Source organism: Pteropus alecto, unplaced genomic scaffold (assembly GCF_000325575.1).
Source record: "Pteropus alecto unplaced genomic scaffold, ASM32557v1 scaffold42, whole genome shotgun sequence".
Lineage (NCBI taxonomy): Eukaryota > Metazoa > Chordata > Mammalia > Chiroptera > Pteropodidae > Pteropus > Pteropus alecto.
The window spans coordinates 12854092-12860828 of record NW_006434825.1 but is presented as its reverse complement, the minus strand read 5'-3'; the positions used below and the strand labels follow the sequence as shown (position 1 = coordinate 12860828).

The following is a 6737-nucleotide window of genomic DNA, read 5'->3' as shown; positions in this document are numbered from 1 at the left end:
GCCTGGTTTCTTTCTGAGTTTGCTTCTTTAGCCTTTTGTCACTTCTGTGAGTTTGGTTTTCTCTTTCTGTGCATTTTCTGTCATTTTCCCCAGCATAAATCTATCTCATCTCTGTTGAAAATCTGCTTGGAATTTCCTTTTTGTTTAAGTTAGCGACAGACCATTGCTATTGCTTATACCCCAAGAACCTTAACAGATACATAGAGAAGAAATTACACTTATTTCTGAACACTCTCAAGTGGAAAAGCAATGATTCATCTCTTAAAAAAAAAAACCTCACAGTAAATTAATACATAGTTTTAAAAAATAAGCCCATAGCACACTTTGGAGGCAGACTTTTAGATTTTGAAAAAATTCACATTTCCTTTCTTGCTTCACAAAATAAATATAGTAGGACCTTTGCCTCAGTTCTGGGATAGATTAAGCATATTCTCTTCTGTTTCTCTTAATGCTACAAGTATAAGTCCTGGACAAAGTGCGTGGAGCAGCTATCTAAGGACTCAGAAATGTAAATGGTAGGGAGAGAGAAAACTGGCGTAGATGATAGAGGCTCTGTTTATCCCTCTGGTGACCAAATCAAAGTTGTGACGGAAACAAGGAGCAGCAGCAAGGAAAAATCACCTGGGATCTAGATGAACAAGCCATACAACTGTGGAGAAATCCAAGAAAGCACCCTGCAACGGCAGAAGGTAGGATGGGGTGAGGACGCAGGGATGCCCGGTCCTGAGTGGTGGAGGCAGATGCCTCATCAAGGGGCCACGTCCACAAGCGGATTTTCATGGGGATGGACCTGCTTGCTCTGAGCACCAGTGCCCATTCGGCTGCGCTCAGGGGGCACCACGGACTTATAGGGAGACATTGTTGGAATGAGGGCTGAGGCAAGATTCGTTCAGTACAGAAGTGCCAGCGGTATCCATTGGTCCCTGTTGAGCCCTCCCCTCTCCCAGTGTGCCGGACACAGGACCACCATAGCTATGATGTCATCAAACTGGATAACAGAGGTCACTCCGCCCAGAGGATTCCCTGAAACCCCGCCTCCCCCAACTCGGGCCCCACCTAAGCCATATCCAGGTGTATCCTCAGCAAGTCAGGCGCTCCTTGCTGAGACTCACACTGGTAGAGACAGCTGGCCTTGGTTTCTGGTGTGGCCTTTTGAGGCAACTATAAGCACAGCATTTGTGGATTGCTAGCTGAATCTTAACAGGTGGCCCCAGAGGGGTAGAGGCTTGGGCTAAATTTGGCCAGCAGCTGAACCCCTCTCAGGACTGTGCCACTGGACACCTACTTCACAAATATACACTAATAAGACTAAGAGACTTAGGAGCTTTGCGTACTATATAGAAACACACGGAAAGGCAGCCAAATTGGGAAGAAAAAGAAGCAGAAACCATATGACAGAACAGAACAGAGTCCAGATATAATGGAGTCAAACAATCTAACAGATGCAGAGTTCAAAACACTAGTTATAAAGATGCTCAATGAACTTTTAGGAATTGTAGAGAACTCCAACAAAGAGAGAAAAATGGAAATGGAAATTATAAAAGGGAACCAGTCTGAAATGGAGAACACATTATCTGAGATGAGAAGTGTATTAAATGGAATAAACAAAGGAATAAACAAAGTGAATAAAGAAGAGGATCAAATGCCCTATCTAGAGGACAGGAAAGCCAGTCAAGACACTTAACCAGAATGGCAAGAAAAAAGATGCCAAGACTATAAAAATAATTTAAGGAGGATATGGGACACTATTAAGGCTCCAAATATTCATCTGATCAGCATAACAGAAGAAAATCAAGATGATGAACAGCTGTTTGAAGAAATAATGATGAAAAACTTCCCTAACTTGGTGAAAGAAATGGATATAAAACCCCAGGAAGCTCAGAGAATTCCAAAAATCAGGGATCCAAAGAGGCCCACACCTAGACACATCATAATTAAAATGCCAAAGGTTAAATACAAAGAAAATTAAAAGCAGCAAGAGAAAAAGAAAGAATTACTTAAAAGGGGACACCCATAAGACTGGCAGCTGATTTCTCAAAAGAAACTATGCAGGACAGAAGGGCTTAGCAAAAAATATTCGACAGGATGATGACCCGGGATATACAACCAAGAATAATTTATCCAGCAAAGCTATCATTTAGAGTTGAAGGATAGATAAAGAGCTTCCCAGATAAAAATAAGCTAAAGGAATTTATCACCACTAAGCCAGTATTAAGGAAATGTTGGAGGGACTTCTTTAAGAAGAAAAAACATGTATCAAAAACAGGAATAAAGAATGGTGGTAACTATATTCCTATCAATCAGTACCTTAAATAGAAAAGAATTAAGTGCTTCAACCAAGAGTGGCTGAAAAGATAAAACAAGACCCCAGCATATGAAAAGGATGGAAAAAGATATTGCTTTGATGGACCTAGAAGGTATTTAAGTCAGAAAAAGATAAACACTATATGATTTCATTTATATGCGGAATCTAAGAAATAAAAAGAACAAACTAATCAAAAACACTCACAAATATAGTGGACAATTTGGTGACGGACAGAGAGGAGGTTTGGGAGGCTGAGAGAATGGGTGAAGGGTTAAAGAAGTACAAATTAGTAGCTGACGGATGGTCACGGGAATGGGAAGCAAGACTTAGGAATGCAGTTAGCATTAATACATTGGCAAGGTGAAGGGTCAGGGAAAGGAGGGAGCAATGCGGGGGGATCATTTTACTAACTATGTAGATGTCTAACCAATGTACTGTATACTTGAAATTTAAAAAAATAAAAAATAAATAAATAAATGTAAATGGTAGTAAGCAGGTGGGAAGAAGACCAGAATTTGAAGGTCCGCCAAACCGGTGATGAGTAGTTTACTATTTTTTCCCTCTCCAGTATTGCCTGGGCTGGACTTGAAGGCTCCTGAAACCTGGAAGTGCACTCTACACGTGAACAGAAAGAACTCGAAGAGAGGTTCTCTCTGGTCTGAGGCACAGGAAAGAAATCTCCTAAGGGCCAGAGAGGGTGGGAGAAATTCCAGTTTGTTTGTTTGTTCCTTTTCTCCCTTCTCTTCTACCCCAGCACCCAGACAGTACTACACTGGTGGCAGCAGTGGCCCAGTGGTAACAGTGGCAGCAGGGCAGGCACCTGAAACTGAAGGGAGAGGACCCTTTTCTCTTTAGCAGTGGAGCTGTGATCACCGGAAGTTGGAACAGATTCCATTGCCTTTTTTACTGTCTACCCTGCTGCTTAGCTCTGGATGCAGATGCAGTTAGTGTGGCAGAGTGTGGAACCTAAAGCTTAGGAATGCAAGGCTGGTTCGATATTTGAAAATCAATCAATGTAATCCGCCGTATCTAAAGGAAAAACTATCTGATCGTATCAGTTGATGCCAGAAAGCATTTGACATAATTCAGCATTAGTTCATGGGAAAAACAAACAAAAAAACACTTGGCAACTAGGAATCAAAGGGAATTTCCTCACCTGATAAAAGGAATCTACAAAAAACCTACATACAGCTAAGCTTATACTTAATGGTGGAAGATAAATGCTTTGCCCTTAAGATCCAAAACAAGGCAAGAATCCATTTTCACCACTTACATTCTATATCATATTGGAAGACGTAGCTAATGAGTAAGTTGAAAAATAAAAAGCAAGAGATTAGAAAGGAAGGAATAAAATTGTCTCTATTTACAGATGACATGATCGTCTGTATAGAGAATCCCATAGACTATATTTTTAAAAACTGTATTAAATAGTTGAGCAAGATAGCAGGATACAAGATCAACACACAAAAATCAATCATATTTCCATATAATAGCAGTGACAATGTGAAATAAAATTACCGAAACAGTGCTATTTATAATACAGCAGCCCCCCCCCCTTATCTGTGGGGGATACATTCAGGATCCCCAGTAGGTGCCCGAAACCACAGACAGTACCAATCTTATATACACTTTTTTCCTATATATACACCTATGGCATCTCCTAATTGCTAACATCACTTGTTTGTGCTTTGGAGCCTTATTAGGTAAAATAAGGGTTACTCAAATGCAAGCTCTGCAATACTACAACAATCTATCTGATAACCAAGTGACTACTAAGTGACTAACAGGCAGGTACAACATGGATACGCCAGACAAAGGAATGATTCTCATCCCAGGAGGGACAAAGCAGGGTGGCCTGGGATTTCATCATGCTACTTAGAACTGCAATTTAAAACAAACTTTTTATTTCTGGAATTTTCCATAGAATATTTTCGAACTGCAGTTTACTGCAGGTAACTGAAACTGCAGAAAAACCAAACTGGATAACTGGATTACTGTAGCTCCAAAAAGAAAAAGAAAAAGAAATACTTAGGTATAAGTCTAGCAAAATGTGCAGGATCTGCATGTGGAAAAATCAAAATGCTGATGAAAAATCAAGACCTAATAAATGGAAAGACATACTATGTTCATGAATTAGAAGACAATATATAATTAATGTCATTTTTCTCCAACTGACCTATAGATATAATTCCAATCACAATCTCAGTAGGATTTTCTGTAGATACGGACTGATTCTAAAATACACATGGTAAGGCAGAGGAACTAAACGTTTTGTAAAAGAACAAAATTGGAGGACTTAACTATCCATGAGTCCAAGTACTCACGTGACCACAGACATATAGACTAGTAGAACAGAAGGGTCCAGAAATAGAACCACACAAATGTGACTAAGTGATTTTTGACAAAAATGTGAAGGCACTTCAATGGAAAAAGGATGGTCTTCAACAAATGGTATTGAAACAACTGGATGCTTCTATGCAAAAAATGAACCTTGAAAAACTCATGCAAAAATTCATTCAAAATGGATCATAATATAAATGTAAAATGTAAAGCTATAAAACTTTTAGAAGTAAACACGAAAGAAAATCTTGATGTCTTGGACTTAGGCAAAAAGTTCTTAGATATGATGCTAAAAGTATAACCTATAAGAGGAAAAAACTGACAAACTGGACTTCATCAAAATTTAAAACTTGTATTCTGAGAAAAATACTGTTAAGAGAATAAGACAAGCTATAGGACAACATATTTGCAAATTTTATATCTGACAAAGGACTTATATCCTATATATAGAACTCTCAAAAGGAAACAACCTTATTTTAAAAATGGGCAAAAGACTCACCAAAGAAAACATGCAGATGGTGAATAAGCACATGAAAAGATGCTCAACGTTATTTAGTTAATAGGGAAGTACAAATTAAAACAACAATGAATACTAGGACATACCTAGTAGAATGGCTAAACTTAAAAAAATACTAACATTAACAAGCGCTAGTGAGGGTGTAGAGCAACTGGAACTTTCATACATTGCTGACAGGAATGCAAAATGGTAAAACCACTGAGGAAAACAGTGTGGCCATTTCTTACGACGTTAAACATACTTTCCGTATGACCCAGCAATCCCCTTCTCAGTGTTTATCTTAGAGAAATGCTATGTTCACATCAAAACCTGTACAAGAATGTTTTAGCATCTCTATTCATAATCACCAAAAATCACAGACAACCCAAACGTCCTTCAGTGGATGAATGGATAAACTGTAGTAGATCCATACAATCAGATATACTGCTCAGCAATAAGAAAGGAACTATTGCTAATGTAACAACTACTGGTATTGCCCCTCTCAAAGGCATTATACTGAGGGAAGGAAGCCATTATATTGAGGGCCATTTATGATTCCATTTATATGACATTCTTAATGAGCCAAAACAAAAGATCAGTGGTTGCCAGGGGTTAGGGATGGGGCAAGGGGTGGCGACTACAGCAGGGCAGGCAGCACAAGGGAGGTCTGTGTATGTGTGGTTTTTGTATCATTGTGGTGGTTACAGGAGTCAATACATGTGTTAGAACAGTACACTCCCCCGAAAAAAAATAATTGTACTGTATACAAATAAAATTTTAAAACATAATACGACCTAAATGATTTATAACAGGTAAAACCTTTCGTATGCAAGAAAGTAAGTATAGTCTTAGTATAATTTTCTGCTGAAAATGATGTAAAAGTGAAAATGGTCATCTGATTAAATTGAAAGACTGTACCTTCGCTGGGCAGCAAGAACTTATGGTTGTGCCTGCTGTTCAAGAGCACTTGACATCAGTTTTTTTTTTGCCCTTTTGGGCTGCGCTCAGCATGTTGATACCATCACCAGAGATTAGTACTTAAACTGACTTGCCTTGCTAGTCCTCCTTCTCTTGGTGTTTCTCCTTAAATTCTTCCCTGTGAAGATTGAAAATATCTCTGAACCCGTTTTCCCCCCCCCCCCCCTTTTTTTATATACGCGCTTATGTGTCTGACACCTCTCTTGAGACTGAATATGAGGTAGCTACTCTATCCTGTTAGATAACTGGAAGTGCTCCCATTTTTCCCCTGGCTTTTCTAATTTTTAAAAGAAGTCATGTTTTTTAAATATCCTTTTAAATTTTCAATTACTGTTATTTTTCCCTCTCCATATATTCTCTTGGAGTTTCTTTACCAAAAGACTTATTTTTCTCTGTGGCTGATATGACTTTCTCATCCTACCTGGAACTTTTTGTCGTCTAACTTTGCCTGCCTCTGGTTGTTTTGTCTCAGCAATTCCCTGCACACTTTAACTGGAATTGCCAGCTGGGGCTTATGGTACTGAGAGGTTGTGTTGATTCTCCTACAGAACTGGCCTCAGGCCTTTCCTGAATGGAACTAGCAGAACTCTGTGGTCAGCAAATCGCCTCCCTGCCCAC

At 39.1% G+C, this 6737-nt stretch overlaps 1 protein-coding gene across 1 annotated transcript in view; it reads left to right on the top strand.

Moving 5' to 3' along the window:
• The window catches only part of TERF2 (telomeric repeat binding factor 2), a 24584-nt gene that overhangs the window by 6142 nt on the left and 11705 nt on the right, over positions 1 to 6737 (top strand).